Source organism: Symphalangus syndactylus, chromosome 2 (assembly GCF_028878055.3).
Source record: "Symphalangus syndactylus isolate Jambi chromosome 2, NHGRI_mSymSyn1-v2.1_pri, whole genome shotgun sequence".
Taxonomy (NCBI): Eukaryota; Metazoa; Chordata; class Mammalia; order Primates; family Hylobatidae; genus Symphalangus; species Symphalangus syndactylus.
Window position 1 is genome coordinate 121,781,049 of NC_072424.2, and position 21,664 is coordinate 121,802,712.

Consider the following 21,664-nt stretch of genomic DNA (forward strand, 5'->3'; position numbering starts at 1 on the left):
AAGAACATAGCTGCAAAAGCAGGAGAGTGAAACCTTTAGGGGCTGATGAGTGGTTAGGACCACCTGTGCCACTGGATTAGTTTTGAGAAATCAGAGAAGAACGCCAGCAAAGTAAGTTAGGACCAGACAAAAAAGGACCATTGTCATGCTAAGAAGCCAAGAACCTTGTAAGTATTGGGATGCCACTAAAGGACTTTTTCAGGGAACTGACCCCAGTGGTCATTACACATGATATGAAGGGAAGAAAAGTCAATACAGGGAAAAACAGCATAGGGTGACAAGGGCCTAAACCAAGGTGCTGAGGGGAGTGAAAGAAGCAGGAAGGAAAGATATTAGAAAGTTCAAATTTTTTTCCTGTATTTCAGAATGCAAACGGAAGAGAAAGTTCAATTTTATTAATTAAAAAAAAATGATCATTGAGTTTCCCTGAATGATACAAATAGGCCTGCCTTCAACTTCAAGATTGATCCTAATTGACCCCTAAGTTCCTCAAGAGCAAAGATAAGCCCCCAAGCCAACAAAACACATTGCCTGGCACATAGAAAGTGCTCAGTACATCATTGGTGAATGAATCTTTCCAAATATTCCAAATATGGAAATCTCCATACACAAATAATACAATGTATTGATGCAATGTAAAACACGCAGAAAAGCTAAAATCACTTTTCCTTTTTGTTTAGTGACCATTTTCCACAATATGCCAAGTTCTGAATTTGCTCATGCAAGTGCTATCTCTATCTCCAGCTTATCAAAAAACTCAGACATAAATCGCTCCAGAAAGCTGGGAATGTTGCCACCTCAGTTGCTAAGCTCTTGTGTAATGTTGTTCTAGGAATCCATCATTCTTTGCTATAGCAAAAGAACAGTCACTTTATGACTCATGAATATTACATGAAAAAATTAAAACAGTAAATTAAATCCAAATCATGTAAATAAATATGTGTAAGGTTACTTAAGAGTGCAAGATGATTTAGTAAAATTTACTTATTACGATAATTTAAATTAAAGTCACCTAACACTAAGTGATGAAGAAAAAAATGAGTACTTGCTAGGGCTAAGCACAATTCTTACCCCTTTTTATGTATTAACTCATTTAATCCTCTCAACAACCTTATATGGTAGACAGTTGTACCTAAATTTAAAGATGAGAAAATTGAGATACAGAGAAGTAACTGCCCAAGATTACACTACATGGCAGCAGAGGAGCAGAACTAGGAATTGAATGCAAGCAATCTGGCTTCACAGTCCAATAGATTCAGAAAAAATACTTGACAAAATCCAATACAATTCATGATATAAAACTCTTAGAGAACTAGAAGAGAACTTTAAATATCCCACAACAACATCACACTAAGCTTCAGTGCTACAAAAGCATTCTCATGTAAGTCAGAAACAAAATAAGAATGCCCATGATCAGTATCACTATTCTTCATTGCACTGGGTGTCCTAGCCAGTGAAATTAGACATAAACAAAAGAATAAGAGATATGAAGATCAGAAGGAAAAGAAAAAAATCATTTCTTGCAAATTATGTATTTATGTAAATGGAAATATAATATTATTTATGAAGTAATAACTAGCTGGTTAAAAAATAAGAAACTAAGAGAAACTATTCACAGTAGCAACAAAAATCATCACGATCTAGAAATAAATGTAACAAAATATGTGCAAGTCCTTTATTTATATCATATCATTGAAGGACACAAAAAGGACATGTGAGATAAATGAAAAAATTGAGTATTGCAAATATGCCCATTCTTCTCATTTTGATCTATAAATTCAAAGCCATTTCTATAAAAATCCCAACAGGACTTTTCAAGAAACTTCATAAACAGGTACTAAGACTCATATGGAATGGGAAAGGTCTAAAACAGCCAAACAATTCAGCAGAAAAACAAAAGAAGGCTTCTGCCCTATGACATATCAAAATCATTAGAGTTATCTTGGGAAGATTTGTTCAGGAAATATGAAGAGCTAAGACATTCTAAAACAAACCTTTTAATACTTGCAAAGTTCTAAGGAATACTGGAAAAACATCCTTTAAAATGTCAGATATTTGTAATTCTTCATGTCATCAAACTAAGAAAAGTCATAATCTCAATAGATGCAGAAAAAACATTTGACAAATGAAGGGTATATAAAAACACTGCGCTGTCTTTGCAATTCTTGTAAATTTAAAAATCACGTATATGTACATATAACCCCTAGCTCTGTCCACAGAGGGCCAAGAAACAGTAACATCTCAGTAGCAGCAAGGACACCTAGCACACAGATCTTGGTTTCTAATACCATCCTCCAATAAAAGGAATCAAGACATTTTGGAGAAATGGCTGATTCTAAGGTTGGGGAAGGGAAAATACTAAATGAGCCTGGAGCATCTCATAGTGCCAGACAGTAAGGAAATGATAAAAAAATAAAAATTTTTAATGGGGACATTTCAAAAGGACAAAAGTACCAACCTGAAAAAATCCCAATGCCAAAGCTGGAACAATTTAAGCAATATGAAAACGATATTAGATAATAGTTCAAAGACTAAATAAATATCCATCAATATACATGGATATAACCAACTGAATAATAAATCAATGGGAAAAAAGGGACCAATCTTTCTTAGACAAGAATTCCTATTAATAAACATAGAAAGAAGGAAGAAAATGGAAAATCACCATTAGAATACCACAATAATAATTGCTGCAGGCAAGATCCATTGAACACTAAAATTATTGGGCAAAACTTTGAAGAGAAATAGAATATTTGTACTATCTCAAAAATATTTATTAATCACTGTGGTTTTAACATATGTCCACAAATTATTTGATACCCTTCCCTTCCCTTGACTGTGGACTTTCTCCTAAAAAATACACTATGGAAAGGGGGAAAAAGTAACATTACAATAAGAAATCTTGCCAGACACCATCTTGCCATGTCATCAAAATTATCGTCACTTGATGTGGCTCTCATATGCTGCCATATGTGATTCAATGAGAAGGCGAAAACAGCTCTGTGATATTCTTCTCTCAAAATCCAAAACCTCAGTCTAATTGTGAGAAAACATCAGATAAATCCAAATTGAGATGCATTTTACAAAACACATAACCAGTACTCTTCAAAAGTGACAAGATAAGAAAGACTGAGAAACTGTCACAGATCGGAGTAAATGAGCGAGGCATGAAAACTAAACACCATGTGGTATATGGGTTGGATCCTGAAATTAAAAAAAAGAACATTAGAGGGAAAACTGTGGTAATCTGAATAAAGTGTATATTTTCATTAATACTATTGTGCCAATGTTAATTTCTTAACTTTGGTACTTTACAAGGGTTATGTAAGATGTTAACATGAGAGGAAGCTGGGTGAAGGGTATATAAAAACACTGCACTATCTTTGCAATTCTTGTAAATTTAAAGTTATTTCAGAATAAAATGAATTTGAAAATTCAATACTCATTTGTAAAAGCAATTCTCAGTGAACTAGAAACAGAAGAAAATTTCCTCAATCTGGTAAAGAACATCTACAAAAAAAAGTACAGTAAACATCACCCTTGATAGTGAAATATTGAGGTATTCTCCCCTTAAGATGAGGAAAAAGCAAGGATATCCATTGTTAATACTTCTGTTAAATATTGTTCTAGAGGTCCCAGCCAGTGCAATAAGGCAAGAAAAGGAGAAAAAGAGAATAGAATTGTAAAGGCATTTTTTTTTTTTTTGAGATGGAGTCTCACTCTGTCACCCAGGATGAAGTGCAGTGTTGCAATCTCGGCTGGCTGCAAGCTCCACCTTCCAGGCTCACGCCATTCTCCAGCCTCAGCCTCTGGAGTAGGTGGGACTACAGGCACCCGCCACCACGCCTGGAGAATTTTTTTTTGTATTTTTAGTAGAGACAGGGTTTCACTGTGTTAGCCAGGATGGTCTCGATCTCCTGACCTCGTGATCCACCCGCCTCAGCCTTCCAAAGTGCTGGGATTACAGGCGTGAGCCACCATGCCCGGCCGCAAAGGCATATTTAAACCAGTTTTTTTTCCAGATGGCATGACAGCACATTAAAAACAAAAACAAAAACAAATCTGCATACTACCAAAACTGTAAGTGAATTTAGCAAGGGCACAAAATACAAGATCAATATATAAAAATAAATTTTGTTTCCATACACTAAGCAAGATGTTTGGAAAATAAAACTGGGGGAAAAAAAAACTCCACCACTTACAACAGCATCAAAAAAACATTAAGTGTCTAGAAATAAATTGAACAATGTGTAAGTCCTCTACACTGAATATACAAAACAATGTTGAAAGTAACTGTAGAAGAACTTATTCAATGAAGGGAAAGACTCAATTCTGTTAAAATATTCACTTTCCCAAAGTTGTTCTGTAGAGTCAATGCAATCCCAATCAAAAGTCTGGTAGACTTTTTTTTTTTTAATGGACATTGACAAGCACATTTGAAAATTTATATGGAAATATAAAGCACTTAGTCAAAACATTTGTTTAAAAGAACAAAACTGGAGGGTTTACAATACCATGTCAAGACTTACCATAAACTACAGTAATTAAAAAGTATGGTACTGATGCAAGAATGGATAATTAGTCCAAGTGGAAAAGAACAGAGTCCAGAAACAGACCCAAATATATGACCAATCATTTATTAACAAAGTCCCCATGCAATTCAATGGGAAAAGAAAGGTGTTGTTTTTTTCAATAAATGTGTAGAGTAGATGGATGTCCATATACAAAATAAATCTTGATCCCCACCTCACACCATATACAAAAATCAACTGGTGATAATCACAGACCCAACAGCTAAAACTATAAAGTTTCTGGAGGAAAACAAAGGCAAATGTCTTCAAAACCTTGAGAGTGGACTGGGCGCGGTGGCTCACGCCTGTAATCCCAGCACTTTGGGAGGCCGAGGCAGGTGGATCACGAGGTCAGGAGATTGAGACCATCCTGGCTAACGCGGTGAAACCCCATCTCTACTAAAAATACAAAAAATTAGCCAAGCATAGTGGCGGGCGCCTGTAGTCCCAGCTACTCGGGAGGCTGAGGCAGGAGAATGGCATGAACCCAGGAGGCGAAGCTTGCAGTGAGCCGAGATTGCGCCACTGCACTCCAGCCTGGGTGACAAAGTGAGACTCCATCTCAAGAAAAAAAAAGAAAGAGAATAAATAGGCAAACTTCAGGGTAGAAAATACTTGCAAACATGTACCCAACAAAGATTCCCTATCCAGATTAGGAACTAAAAATCATTAACAAAAAAGTAACCTAATTTTTAAAAAATGGGCAAAATATTTCAATAGGCAGGTCACAAAGGAAATCTAAATGGCTGATTAAGATATTTTAAGATGTTCAACATTATTAGTGTTTATGGAAATGTAACCAACCTACCAAAAATGATCAATTCAACTCCTTGGTATATAGCTGAGAGATATATGTCTACCAACGGAAGTTGGAAGAACATTCTTCACAATTCAATACTTAACGGCCCAACAATGAAAACAATTCAAATGTTAATTGATAAGAACATGAATAAGTAAATTGCTCATATTATATATCCACATAATGTAATACCATAGAAGAGGGGTCAATAAATTTTTTTTCTGTAAATGGCCACGTGGTAAATAGTTTAGGCTTTGTGGGCCATATGGCCTCTATAATAACTACTCAACTCTGCCAAATGCGGATAACTATGTTCCAGTAATTTTTTTTTTTAAGATGGGGTCATCTCACTGTCACCCAGGCTGCAGTGCAGTGGCATGATCATAGTTCACTGTAAGCTCCAACTCCTGAGCTCAAGAGATTCTCCTGCCTCAGCCTCTTGAGTGGCTGGAATTATAGACAGGAGCCATGGAACACAGCCCAATAAAATTTACAAAAACATGCAGTGGGTTGGAATTGGCCCACAGGCCATAGTTTGCCAACCCTTGATACAAAGCAAAAATAAAAAACAAACAAAAATTCTTATACATGCAACATGGATGAATACAATGTGAACAAAAGAATAAACTGTATGACTCCATTTATATGAAGTTCAAAAACACTTGAAAATAATACATGGTCATAGAAATCAGGACAGTAGTTGACTGGGGGAAGTGAGTGGCTCCATTGATCGGAAGGGGCAGAAGGAATGAAAATGTTTTATGTGTTTAGCTGGGTAGTAATCACAAAGGTATATACATATGTAAATTTCATCAAGCTACACACTTTTTTTGTTGTACATAAATTATAGAACTAAAAAACGTACGTAGAATTCAACATGGATAAAAAATATATTAAATACATTAAATCTACCTTAAAAGATGTGGGTGATAGAGTGAGGAAGTCTAACAGAAGTCTAATCATAGCTCCTAAAGGAAAGAATAGGACAAAAATGTGTGAAAATAAAGAGATAAAAGATAAAACTTTCCTGAATTAATGAAACATAAACCTTAGAGACAGGAGATTTTATTATATATATACATTTATATAAATATGTTTAATTTTTATATAAACTCTACAGTGAGATTATATATAATCTAAAGTGTATGTCTATGTATTATATATATACACACACTTACATACCTTGCCTCAAAAGTCTGTGAGTACAAATTATTCTTGATGATACAAGGAGCAGTTAAAACCATAAAGCAATTCTCAGATTTCAAAGAATTGGTGGCCTTGACACGTATGCTAACTACAGTGCAAATTAGAAATCAGTAACAAAAGGATAACTCATAAAACCTTCCACATTGGAACTAGACTACTTTCTACAAAGCTCTTAGGGGAAGAAAAAATATCACAATGAAAAAATTTTAAATTCTTAGAACTGAACAATATACTACATAGAAAGCAACAGTAAATGAAAATCTGCAGTATTTTCAGATGACAAATAAACCAGGATTAACAGCTTGGTAATAAGCCCAAACATATTTGGGTACTGTATGTGACAGAAGTGGCACTGCTAATCACTGATATTGGGACAATTACCTTTTCACATGGGAATCTGAAAATGAATTAAGCTTGATCTCATAACATAAAATATATACATCTCAACATATACATGTCTCAGGTAAATTAAAGAACAAAATGTGGACAAAACATACACTTAAAAATTCTTAGAAAAATATTCAGAATACATTTCATTAATACTAGAGTATGTTAAGACAAAAAGCATAAAGATTAATGTCTACAGTTTAATATCTGCAAGTACATAACAAATATTTGTTTTCCAATATAAATTTCTGCAATGATGGAAATATTCTGTTCTATAATGTATTATAATGTAAAATATATAACATAATAAAATATAAAAGTCATATGTGGCTACTGAGCACTAAAAATGTGGCCTGAAAGAACTGAGGAACAGAAATTATTGAGGTAAATACAACATGTCAGCATCTTAAAACGCTGAAAGTCTGTAAAGTTCTGTGATTTTTATATACTTTTTAGTATTTCATTTTTCATAACAAAATTTGATTTTAGCTAAAATTACTATATAAAATATTCCAGTTGTGTACAAAATATGTAAATGTGACTTTTGGGAAAGCAAACGCACCAAATGATATTTTCTCCTAAATGCTTTTTGAAAATTATAAATTAAGTTATAAGAATATATGAAGAATAATTTAATGAATACTGATATGTCCACCATGGAATTTATGAAATAAAACATTACTGATAAATTCCCTAGGTACTCCTCCCTGAGCAAGATTTTTTTTTTCTAAAAAGAAGCCAGGAAATAAGAACAGACGGAGAGCCCTAGACTCAGGCTTCTTCAGTTTGCGACACCCATATTTTAACATATTTGGGGGGAAATGTAACATTCAAACCTAGTGTGTATCATTTAACAAAGAGTTACAAAGCAAACACCCATGTAACCATTGCACAGGTCAGGCAATAAAGCATTTCCAGCATCTCTGAGCCCCTGACCCTCTCCTCCCCACCAGGAGATGACCATTAGCTTGACTTTTTTTCTTTACTACTTTTAATGCCTATATATGCACCCCTAAACAATAGTTTTGCTCCATCAGGTTCTGAATTTTACATAGATGATATCACACAGCATTCTCCGGCAACTTTTTTTTGGTTCAACACTGAAAGGCATTTGTGTTGAAACACAAAAATACTTCATTGGCCATTGTACAGTGTGCCCTTTTTATGACTTGTGTCTAATTTATCTTTCTCCTTCAGGTGGGCATGAAGGCGGCTTCCAGTTTTCTGCTATTACAGTCAACCTTCTTGTACACGTCTGCTTGTCGACATGTATTAAAATTTATCTAGGGCAGTGGCTTTCAAACTTTTTTGTCCATGACTCATACTAAGGAATGACGTTTTACATCATGACACACATTTGTGTATGTATGAAACTGAGGAGAGGGAGAGAGATTCATAAAGCGAACACCCCTATGACCTGAGAGACACTGATGTTCTATTCTCCGTCTGTGTTTTACAAATTCTGATCATCCACTTAAATGACTTTATGACCCACTAAAATGCACTTCAAATTCTGAAAAACATTGTTCTTAAGGATGAATACCCAGGCGTGCAACTGCTGGATCAGGAAACACGGACATCGGACGTCGTCAACTTTTCCAGATCCTTAACTGTTAAATGTTCTTATCTAAGCGCATATAAATTTACCACTATTTAACTTCAGAGCGAAAAGCGTGAAACATCAGAGAACATTTTATCTTTTCCCTCGGTCATTAAACAGTATTAATCACTTACCATGTGCTAAGTAAGCAATCTCTGGGCCCAGCGAGACCGGTGGGTTAATACGCGGAGGGGCTGCGGGGGAGGACTTAGGGGACCAGGACCTCAGTGAGGCCCCAGAAAGCACCCGGGAGGGGCCTCCGATCCTGTCTGGGAGGGAGGGGTTAGAGGAGGATTCCTGGAAGAAGGAGGACCTAAGCTGGGTGTTTCTATTTTTGATTTTTATTGGTTTCCTAAAACATGAAAGTAACACATTTGATGAGAAAAAATATTCAAAACTACAGGAGTATATTCAGTAAAAGGTAGAAATTCCCACTCCGCCCTGAAAGTTGGATGCAGAGACTAACCGAAGTTGCATTATCAGCTGTCCGATCTAGGAAATTTTTAGGACCCCATGTTTTTGAATACTCTTAAGAGTATGCCTGATACAGTCTGTAATACTAAAGCATCAAAATAATCATATTTTCCATAAGAGACGAAAGTGCAAACAGTTACTGTCTAGTCCCATTATTACTTTGAACAGACTTTTTCTTCTTTTCCTTGTTCTGTTTTTTTCCTGGCCCACTGGCGAGGTTAGAGCGCCAGGTTGTAAGAATCGGGTCTATGGACCGCATACCACACAGGCGCGAACGCCGCTGGCAGCGGCGTCCAGGGCGGGCCGGCGGCACTCGCAGTGGGGCTGCCTGGGTTGCGGGTGACGATCTGCGGGGTCCCGCACCCGGCCCCGCGCAGCCCGGACCTGCACGTAGGCTGCGCGGCAAAGGCACACCCTCCTCGCGGCCGCGAACCCAGCGCCGTCCTCGCAGCGCGGCAATGCACGGCCACCGCTGCCCCCAGCCCGCCCGCCGCGGCCGCGAGCACCCAGACACCTACCCTGCGGGGCGACGACCCCCGGAGCTCAGGCGAGGCCGCTCGGGCGTGCCACCTCCGCGGCCATGACGGCGACCCGGGGAAGTGCCCCGCGCGCCAAGGCCCCGCGCTGCTGGGCTGTGAGCACGGCTGCCCTGTCCGTCCGTCCAGCACCCGCCCGGAGAGTGAGGCCAGAGCACGCCCCAGCCGTGTCTAAATCAAGGCTCGGGGCGGTACCGACGGGCTGAATGACAAATGGCAGATGCCGTGGGCTTTGCCGCCCGCGGCAGCCAAGAGGATGGCTGCGCCGAAGAGGCTGCGCGCAGGCGGGGCTCGGGAGCCGGAACGGCGCGGCCGCGAGGAGGGCGCTGGGGCCCCTGGCGGGGGCGTCACGTGGCAGGAGGAGGCCCCGCCGGGGAGCTGGGGGTCGGCGGCCGAGGCAGGGGAAGTTGTGCGGCACCCACACGTCCTGCGGGCCGGGTCACCAGTGGGGGCAAAGCCAAGGTCGCCCAGGTACAGCGCTGGCGCAGGTAGACCCGAGCCGGCCTGGGGTCTGCAGCTGGGCCTGCTAGCCGAAGTCTGCGCCAGGATGGGCCGCCCGAGCCCAGTCACACATGAGAAACGCGACAGATGTTGGTACGCTGCAATAGGCCAAACTAACTTACCTCCTGTGCCAGCAGCGCCCAAGTGCAGCTGCCCAAAAGTGAGCACTGACCGTGAGCCAGGCACTGTCCTAAGCACTTTGCAGGTAAATACGTGTAATCCTCACAGCAACGCTGGGAGAAATACCCGTCTCACAGCTGAAGAAACGAAGACGTAGAAAGGGTGGACAGAAGTAATTGTCTAAGTACGGGATCACACTATGTCTGCTTCATGTAATTTCAAATTTGTCAATATTACTGGAATTTAGAAAAATAAACTGAAGGGAATCTCTATTGCTTTCTTCCCTAAAAGACGTGCTTTTTAAAAGGCCTATAAGCGTTACGTAAAAAGATGAAGAGAGGTGTAAGGAGCTCACTACATGTTCGGGTTTAGACAGTCTCATAGCTCTGAAAGATGAGGTTAATTAGCATCATACACCTCCACCTACCTTTACCCCCTGCCTCTCAATTTCCATTACTTCTGTTACTTTCGGCTTACTAGCAATGAGAACATTTGCAATTGCTCTGCAACTTTATTTTTCCAGATGTCTTAATTCTATCTTTAAATGAATTTGATATTCACTGTAACTTATCCATCCCTGAAATTTTATTTTTATTTAGTTCTTGATAGACTTCCTTCATTTTCAAGTCATATTCCTAAGGAGGGTTTATAGAGTGCTGCCATGTTTGAGAAGATCTGGTATCTTTCTCTATACATAAATAAAAAGTGAGTTGGGTAAATATTTTCAATTCACACCTTCCTTCAAAACCTAACAGAACAAGATGGCAATTGCTTTATTTTTTTATTATACTTTAAGTTTTGGGATACATGTGCAGAACGTGCAGGTTTGTTACATAGGTATACACACGCCATGGTGGTTTGCTGCACTCATCAACCCGTCATCTACATTAGGCATTTCTCCTAATGCTATCCCTACCCCACTAGCCCCCCAACCCCCTGACAGGCCCCAGCGTGTGATGTTCCCTTCCCTGTGTCCATGTGTTCTTATTGTTCAGCTCCCACTTATGAATGATAACATGCAGTGTTTAGTTTTCTGTTCCTGTGTTAGTTTGCCGAGAATGATGGTTTCCAGCTTCATCCATGTCCCTACAAAGGACATGAACCCATCCTTTTTTATGGTGGCATAGTATTCCATGGTGTATATGTGCCACATTTTCCTTATCCAGTCTATCACCAGTGGCCATTTGGGTTGATTCCAAGTCTTTGCTATTGTGAATAGTGCTGCAATAAACATACGTGTGCATGTGTCTTTACAGTAGAATGATTTATAATTCTTTGGGTATATACCCAGTAATGAGATTGCTGGGTCAAATTGTATTTCTGGTTCTAGATCCTTGAGGAACTGCCACACTGTCTTCCACAATGGTTGAACTAATTTACACTCCTACCAACAGTATAAAAGCGTTCCTATTTCTCCACATCCTCTCTAGCATCTGTTGTTTCCTGACTTTTTAATGATTATCATTCTAACTGGCATGAGATGTTACCTGATAAACAACTTCAGCAAAGTCTCAGGATACAAAATCAATGTGCAAAAATCACAAGCATTCCTATACACCAATAATAGAGAGCCAACACGAGTGAACTCTGATTCACAATGGCGACAAAGAGAATAAAATACCTTGGAATACAACTTACAAGAGATGTGAAGGACCTCTTCAAGGAGAACTACAAACCACTGCTCAAGGAAATCAGAAAGGACACAAACAAATGGAAAAACATTCCATGCTCATGGATAGGAAGAATCAATGTCATGAAAATGGCCATACTGCCCAAAGTAATTTATAGATTCAATGCTATCCCCATCAAGCTACCACTGACTTTCTTCACAGAATTAGAAAAAACTACTTTAAATTTCATATGGAACCAAAAAAGGGCCCGTATAGCCAAGACAATCCTAAGCAAAAAGAAAAAAGCTGGAGGCGTTACATTACCTGACTTCAAACTATACTACTAGGCTACAGTAACCAAAACTGCATGGTACTGGTATCAAAACAGATACATAGACCAATGGAACAGAACAGAGTCCTCAGAAATAACACCACACATCTACAACCATCTGATCTTTGACAAACCTGACAAAAACAAGCAATAGGTAAAAGATTCCCTATTTAATAAATGGTGTTGGGAAAAACTGGCTAGCCATATGCAGAAAACTGAAACTGGACCGCTTCATTACACCTTATACAAAAATTAACTCAAGATGGATTAAAGACTTAAACATCAGACCTAAAACCATAAAAAGCTTAGAAGGAAACCTAGGCAATACCATTCAGGACATAGGCATGGGCAAAGACTTCATGACTAAAACACCAAAAGCAATGGCAACAAAAGCCAAAATTGACAATTGGGATCTAATTAAACTAAAGAGCTTCTGCACACCAAAAGAAACCATCATCAGAGTGAACAGGCAACCTACAGAATGGGAGAAAAATTTTGCAATCTATCCATCTGACAAAGGGCTAATATCCAGAATCTACAAAGAACTTAAACAAATTTACAAGAAAAAAACAACTCCATCAAAAAGTGGGCAAAGGATATGAACAAACACTTCTCAAAAGAAGACATTTATGTGGCCAAAAAACATACGAAAAAAGCTCATCATTACTGGTCATTAGAGAAATGCTTCACTGATTTTTGACACACAAGATTTCTGTGGAAAGATCTTAATCTCATGTAATTTTCCCCTTGGAGGTGGCTTGATTTTTCTGCTTGGATACCTGAAGAATTCTTTAACATTAATGTACCCTTTAGTATTCTTATCTGGGCTATGCCTCTGTGTCAGTTATTCTAGATCAATTTTCCCCCCCAGCATACAGTATTACCTTCCAATTTATAGACTATGTTCTTTTCTAATGTCCCATGTATATTATATATCTGAATAAGCTGCTTTTTCAGGGCTGAGTGTTGTTTCTATCTACTTCTTCTGTGATCCGAGGTTTTTCGGACAAGGAGAGGTGGGGGAAAAGGGGATGTGTGAATTCAGCTCAGACAGAGTATAAAGTTTGCTGGAGGAACTCAACCTTCACATCTGAGATTCCTTTAAGTCCTCTGGCAGCTGGACTTCAAGCTAGCCAAGGGAATATCCCATGCCTCAGAGTTTCAGTTCATTTGCTCAGTTCAGCACAGTATCCCAGAAAGTGGGAAACCTTCCTGCCTCTGGCAAGATCCAACAGTGGTATGCAAAGGTTCCTCAACATCTCACAGGTGTGCCCTGCCTTTCCACATTGGGGGACATTTGTGAGAGTTCTTAGGATTTGATTTGATCATGTTTTTCCTCAACACGTCTTGCAGCGGTGGGTGGAGGGCTGGGCAGACATAGGTTCATCTGGAGACAAAGCACGCCTCCATAGAATCTTCTGTTCTCTTTGGTTTTGCTATCAATTCTCAAATTTTACATTATAAGGTTGTACTTTTTTCTTCTTTGGTTGCAGCATGTAAGTTTTTTGTTGCTTTCTTTCCTTTGGGTGATTTAGTGTTCTGTTTTGTTTTTGAGACAGAGTCTCGCTCTGTCACCCAAGCTGGAGTACAGTGGCGTGATCTCGGCTCACTGCAACCTCTCTGCCTCCCGGGTTCAAGTAATTCTCCTGTCTCAGCCTCCTGAGTAGCTAGGATTACAGGCGTGCACCATCACGCCCGCCTAATTTTTGTATTTTTAGTAGAGGCTGGTATGGGGGTGCTGGTTCGGGGGGAAGTTCGCCATGTTGGCCAGGCTGGTCTCAAACACCTGACCTCAGGTGATCCGCCTGTCTCAGCTTCCCAAAGTGCTGAGATTACAGGCGTGAGCCACCATGCCTGGCTGATTTAGTGTTTTAATTTTGATTTTTTTAGTGCTTCCTTATGCCATCTTTATCCAGAAGTCAGTCAAGCAGTCTTTCTTTCTCACTGGTAATGAATTATATGAAATCCTTTTTTATCTTTAGGTTATTTCCACGGTGGTCTCTTTGAACATGACTATGTTGACCTGGTAGCTGTGACACACTCTTTTTCCCCTGAGCTTTCCCTCAGTGACACCTGCTTTGGCATTACAGCATGCCCCAGCAAAGTTTCTGGAGCAGGGGTTGCAAACTCAAATCTCTACAAAGTTTAAAACAATGAGGAACAATGGGACTGTGGTAAAGTGAAAAGGACACTCTTTGTGTAAGGGGCAGATGCTCAGCTCAGGCCAATGGCTGCCATGTTTGAATTCAGGGCAGGGTTGCCACATCTGCATAATTTCCAAGGGAAGTATGCTATCTAACATTTTAATATAAAATCTCCTAATTTTGGAAACACTGCAGAGGCCACATGAAGTATTTCTCCAGGTCAAAGTGGGTCCTGGTCAAACTTGGGTCCAGTTTGACCCAAGGGTTGCCAGCGTGGTCCCTGTTGTAGAGAGAACCCCTCAAGACAAATTCCATAATCACACTTTTTCTCTAAGTATTTGGAGATTGCATTTTATTCTGCAGATTACTGAATGACTTCTTAACATTTCTTCAGCAAATGCAGAACAAGAAAATTCATGCTGACACATCTATAAGTTGATACAATGTGTCAGGACCCAACACTTTCAGGAACAGGTGTTACCAGGGGTAACAGCTATGATGGGGCTAAAATTAATACCACATGGGCAGTCAATCATACAGATTATGCCCACATTAACAAAATAATGGAGAGGGGAAATGTTATTTTCAATTGATGCAAAAAGAGCATTTGACAACTACACCCCATCCTGAAAAAAACGACAACTAGGAGTGGAATGGAACTTCCTTAGCCTGATAGTGGCTATATTTTATCCTATAGCTGCCATAACAAATTACCACAAACTGGTGGCATAAAACATGAAATTTATTTTCTGAGTCCTAGAGGCCAGAAGTCTGAAATCAAGATATCAGCAAAGGCCGCAGGCGCCATCTAGTGGCTCTAGTGGAGATTCCTTCCTCACGTCTTCCAGCTTTTGGTGACCACTGGCATTCCCTGGCTTCCTCGGCTTCCTTGGCTTGTGGCCACAGCATGCCAATCTCTGCCTCCATTTTCACAACGCCTTCTCTGTGCGTGTCATGTGTTTTCTCCTGTGTGTGTCTCTCTTATAGGGGTAGATGTCACTGTACTTAGGACTCACTGAAATAACTGAAGGTGGTCTTCTCATTTCAAGATCCTTAGTCACATCTGCAAAGACACTTTTATTCAACTCAGGTTACATTCTGAGATTCCAGAGATTAGGACACAAACAAGTATTTTTGAGGGTCATCAGTCAGTCCTCATGTCAAAGTTGACATGGACAAAATCCATGTCAGCTTTGCTATAGAAATTGACAAGCTGATTCTAAACTTTATATGGAAATGAAAAGAACCTAGAAGAGAAAAAATAATCTTAAAAACAAAAACAAAGTTGGAAGGCTTATGCTATCTGATTTTTAGGCCTACTATAAAGCTAGACTAATCGAGACAATAGGGTACTGGCTGGGCGTGGTGGCTCACACCTGTATCCCAGCACTTTGGCAAGCCGAGGCGGGCAGATCACTTGAGGTCAGGAGTTCAAGACCAGCTTGGCCAACATGGCAAAACCCCATCTCTACTAAAAATGCAAAATTTGCCAGGCATGGTGGTTCACACCTGAAATCCCAGCTACTCAGGAGGCTAAGGCAGGAGAATTGCTTTAACCTCAAGGTGGAGGTTGCAGTGAGCCAAGATTGCACCACTGCACTCCAGCCTAGGTGACAGAGCAAGACTCTGTCTCAAAAAAAAAAAAAAAAAAAAGACAGTAGGGTACTGACATAAGGGTACCGACAGTAGGGTACTGACAAAAGACAGCAGGATACTGACATAAGAAAAAACAATAGTGTATTGAGTCCAGAAATAGACCCACACATAAGATCTATTGGGTTTTGTTTGTTTGTTTGTTTTGAGACACAGTCTGGCTCTGTCGCCCAGGCTGGAGTACAGTGACATTATCTCGGCTCACTGCAGCCTCCACCTCCCAGTTTCAAGCGATTCTACTGCCTCAGCCTCCAGAATAGCTTGGACTACAGACAGATGCCACTGCACCCAGCTAATTTTTGTATTTTTAGTAGAGACAGGGTTTTGCTACATTGCCCAGGCTGGTCTCAAACTCCTAGGCTCAAGTGATCTGAGCACCTCAGCCTCCCAAGGTGCTGAGATTACAGGTGTGAGCCACCGTTCCCAGCCTAGATCTATTGGTATTTTGACAGAGGTATAACATCATTCCATTGGAAAGAGATAAATGGTGTGGGAACTGGTTATCTATAAAGAGAAAAAAATAAACTTCTACATGCATTTCACACCATTCACAAAAAACAAATCAAGTGAAATCTCAGACCTAAATAAAAAGCAGGAACTATAAAACTTCGGAATCACCTTGTTCAATACAGTACCCATAAGCCATGTATGGCCATTATGTAGCTAGTCCAAACTGAAATATGCTACGAGTGTAAAATATACTCTGGCTTTCAAAGACTTGGGATTTTTTAAAAATGTAAAATATCCCATTAATTTTTATATTGATTACATGTTGAAATAATATTTTAGATATATTGGATATAATTCAAATTAAACTATTTTTAAAACATGGCTACTGGAACATTTTAAATTACCTATGTAGCTCACATGATATTTCTGTTTGACAACACTGTTTTAGAAGAAAACCTAGGGATAGGCAGAGACTAGCTGGACAGGACACAAGAAGCAATGACCCTAAAAGAATAAACTGGCAATTGGATTTTACTAAAAATAAAATCTGATCTTTAAAAGAGACCATTAAGGAAAAAAATCTAAGCCACGTGGGAAAAAGTCTTCACGATGCATATATCTGACATAGGACTTGCACTAAAATATTTGAAGAACTCAATAATACAATAAACAATACACTTCACTAAATAAGACATGTGAAGGGCCAAGAAGCCCAAGAATGACATTAAACATCATTTTCCCAATGATTAATGCAAATCAAAACTATAGTGAAATACCACTACATACCCACTGGAAAGGCTAAAGTTGAAAAGACTGACAATTCCAAGGGTTGGTGACAATGTGGAAAAGCTGGAACTCTCGCACATTGCTAGAAGAAATATAAAACGATACAGCCACTTTGGAAAACACTTTGAAAGTTTCTTATAAAGTTAAACATACTCTTATTATATGACCCAGCAATCTCAGTCTTAGGTATTTTATCCAAGAGAAATGATAACATGTCTGTGGAAAGACTTAAATGCAAATATTCATATTCTCTCCAAACTGAAAACAACTCAAATGTCAGTAATAAAATGGGCAAACTGCTGATACTGTCAACACAGATGAATCAAAACAACAACAACACTGTGTGGAGTCAAAGAAATCATATTGTATTAGTCAGGGTTCTCTAGAGGGACAGAACTAATGAGAGATACATATATGTGTATATATATATATACACACATATACATATAAATATATATATATATATACACATACACATATACATATATATATATATATATATATATATATATATATATATATGAGTTTATTAAGTATTAACTTACATGATCACAAGGTCCCACAATAGGCTGTCTGCAAGCTGAGGAGCAAGGAGAGCCAGTCCGAGTCCCAAAACTGAAGAACTTGGAGTCTGATGTTAGAAGGCAGGAAGCATCCAGCATGGGAGAAAGATGTAGGCTAGGAGGCTAGGCCAGTCTCCCCTCTTCACATTTTTCTGCCTGCCTTACATTCGCTGGCAGCTGACTAGATTATGCCCACCAGATTAAGGGTGGATCTGCCTTCCCTGGACCACTGGCTCAAATATTAATCTCTTTTGGCAACACTCTCACAGACACACCTAGGATCAATACTTTGTATCTTTCAATCCAATCAAGTTGACAGTCCGTATTAACCATCATAATATGTAAACAACACATGGCCCCATCCATATGAAATTTTAGAAACACAAATTTATGGTCTTTGTAAAGCAGATCAATAGTTTTCTACAGTGGAAGGAGGGGAGGTGTTGCAGAATTTTACAAGCTGATAGAAACGTTCTACCTCTTGGTTAGTAAGAAGATTACATTGGGGCTATGTATTTGTCATACTGCACTGAATGATACACCTAAAATACATCCATTTGATTACATGCAAATCATACTTCAGTAAGTGTCATTAAATTATTTCCTTTCTTATTTGGATAGGATGAGGAGAAATCACATGAGATTGATTTTATCTCTATTACCAGCAATTTGAATTAGAATTGACCTTCTGCTATTTTTTTTTTTGTTGTGAGCTTTCTCATTAGCACTCTCTTGTGCATTATCAGTCTGTTTTCTAACCTGCGAGGGTGTCAGTGGCAGAGGTGAAACCTGACCTAGAGCCTTCTCTTGGACTCCTAATCCAGTGTTCTTTTATAATAGCAAGCAGCCACAGGGAGCAGCCTCATTATGGCATTTACAGTCTGTCAAACAGATTGTGTACCATAAAAACTCGAAAAAATCTTTTAGTATGTGCAACTCAACAGATATTCAACAAATGCTTAGATTTAATTTTCTCTAATTGCAATATAAATAACCCTTAAAAATCTATATACATATGTAGTTTTTTTTTAAGGCTCATCGCTTCTGGCCAAACTACCTCTTGCTGGTCTTATTGCTGGCCATCCTCAAACTTCAAGTCCCTTCTCCTTTTTTTGAAACTGTAATCTTGGCTCAGAGGATTCCTGTCCCCTTCCCTCCTCTTGCCACTGTTTGCAATGGCTTCTCCATCTAGGTATCACTTCCCTAACAAGGGCTCCCATGAGAACATCTTAAAAGTTTTCCCCAAGCAAAACTGACTAATGTTCATTTCTATCTTCAACTGACTGACATTCAGTCAACGTAGAAGACTCACAAGGTGAAGTTTGGTGCTTCTACTAAAATGTCCTACTTTATGTGATAAAGTTTTTCCATGTACTCATTATCAAGCCTGCTCAAGGGAGGACTTTGGCACCTGGCTGGTTAAATGCCTCTGCTAGTTGCCCCGTCATCCTGGGCCAATTAGACAACCATGTGGGTGATTTATTCAATAGCCTAGTCTTAGAATTCCTTCACTTCCTCCTAATGGAAAACCTCCTCTCCATTCAAACAGTTCCCTGAATCCATGGCAACCCCCTAGACTTCAACAACCAGGATCTGCTCTCCCCGAAAATCTTCAACTCCAAAATTCCCACCTCTGATCATAACTTCCTGCTCTTCCTGGTTTCTCACTCTCTCACTCATAGGATGTTTACTCTGACTGCAGTAAGACTCTCCAGTCTCCTTCACTGGACTCCCTCCTTGTTTCCACTCCTTCCCTAGCCAGGCTACACCACAAAGTTCAAGATTGTAATCATTTTCTCACCACTGTCCAGATCTTGACATCCTGTCCTTGCACCAAACCAAACTCCAAAACTCCAGCCCCACTAATGAATGAGCAAAGAAGGAATAATTTAGAAAAGTTACATTTTGTAGCCATCATAGTAATAATGAATACATGAATTATCAATGGATGCTAAAACTACTGGGGGGAACATTGAAGAGGAATAGGATATTTACATAGTCTATATAGTCTCAAAAAAGTTAAAGAAAGAAATCCTATCATTTACAACAACATGCATGAGCCTGGAGGACAACATGTTAAGTGAAATGAGTCAGATACAAAGACAAATACAGCATGGTCTTTCTTACATGTAGAGTATAAAAAAGTGAAACTCATAGAAGTAGACAGAGAGTAGAATGGTGGTTACCAGGGGCTGGCAGGGGTGAGAGGATGGGGTAGTGGGTATTGGTCAAAGGACACAAAGTTTCAGTAAGGAGGAATAAGTTCAAGATTTCCAGTGTACATATGGTGACTATAGTTAATATAATTTATTGTATAGTTGAAAATTGCAGATTTTAGTAAGTAGTCTCACCACAAAAAATAAGTACGTGACATCAGGGATTTGTTAATTAGCTTGATCTAGCCATTTGGCAAGGCATACAAATATAAAAACACCGTAGACACCATAAAATATATCATTTTTATTCATCAATTTAAAGAAAAATAATTTTTTAAAAAGTGATGTTCACTCTAACATCTAAATTCTCTCTGCAAGAACTTTAAAAAAAGTTAATATCACCAATAATGCCACAAATTGACATGTACCTCCTAATGCAATATACTGATCAAGACACATCACATATGTAGTATTCCTGCCAAAGACGCACAGATTAAATCTTAATGATGGAATAATTAGATGAACCAAAATCGAGTGACATTAATAAAGAGCCAGGCACAGTGGCTCATGCCTGTAATGCCAGCAACTTGGGAAGCTAAGGTGGGAGGATCACTTGAGCCCAGGAGATCAAGGCTGCAATGAGTTATGACCGCACCACTACACTCCAGAGAAAGACCCTATATTTAAAACAACAACAACAAACTAGACTATGTTGCAAAAACATCAATGTTAGAAAGACAAAGGCTGAGATTCCAGATTAAATGAGATTACAACCACTAAACTGAATGCAATACTTGATTCTAAAATGATCCCTGGATTTTTAAAAAATGCTACAAAGGCCAGGCACTGTGGCTCACACCTGTAATCCCAGCACTTTGGGAGGCCAAGTGGGTGGATCACGAGGTCAGGAGCTCGAGGTCAGCCTGGCCAATGTGGTGAAACACTGTCTCTACTAAAAATACAAAAATTAGCCAGGCATGGTGGTGGGCGCCTGTAATCCCAGCTACTCAGGAGGCTGAGGCAGGAGAGTTGCTCAAACCTGGGAGGCGGAGGTTGCAATGAGCCGATATGGTGCCACTGTACTCCAGCCTGGGTGAGAGAGGGAGACTCTGTCTTGAGGAAAAAAAAAATGCTATAAAGACATTGAACAACTGGATAAACTTGAACATGGACTCAACATTGAATAATAATATTGTGCTAATGTTAAATTTCCTGAGTGTAATAATAGTCCTGTGGTTATGTAGGAGAATGTCATTGTTCCTAGGAGACAAATGCTGATGTAGTTAAACAATCATAAATCTAGTTTAACCTCAATTGGTTCAGCAAAATAAGTAGGCATTCTATATTACTGAATCTAAGTGGGGGGTAGGGGAGCACATTGTACTGTTCTTCCAGCTTTTTGTTTTGAAAAATTTCAAAACCACAAAAAAGTTACTTAAAAAAAAAAAAAGGAAAACCCTCCAGCTCAGATTCAGCCACTTGATTATGATGTTCCTTTATTCAAGCTGTTAGGAACTGTTGGAACAACTCCCACAAATGTAGAAATGCAAAGCTCCCAACCAAGGTATGCCTAATATTGACCAGAAATCCAACTGAATGTTTGTGTCCCCCTGCAAATTAGTATGTTGAAATCCTAATCCCCAATGTGATTGTATCTGAAGATGGGGCCTTTGGGAGGTAATTAGGTCATGAAGATAGAGCCCTCATGATGGGATTAGTACCCTTACACCAGAGAGCTCACTTCCTCCTTCTCTTCCTCTCTCTCCACTCTGTGAGA

At 39.2% G+C, this 21,664-nt stretch overlaps 1 protein-coding gene across 36 annotated transcripts in view; it reads right to left on the reverse strand.

Annotated features, from left to right (window-relative positions):
- PLAGL1 (PLAG1 like zinc finger 1) overlaps nucleotides 1–21,664 on the reverse strand; it is a 131,670-nt gene that overhangs the window by 57,519 nt on the left and 52,487 nt on the right. For 9 of the 36 annotated variants that reach the window (XM_063631980.1, XM_063631976.1, XM_055266169.2 and 6 more), the window contains exon 1: nucleotides 9,556–9,859. The exons of 12 other annotated variants lie outside the window; for them this stretch is intronic. The gene's annotated coding sequence lies outside the window, so the exon portion shown is untranslated. Of the gene's footprint in view, nucleotides 1–6,282; nucleotides 6,339–9,555; nucleotides 9,911–21,664 lie in introns of those variants that run through there. 15 more of the 36 variants (XM_063631987.1, XM_063631859.1, XM_063631871.1 and 12 more) reach the window with 9 other exon arrangements.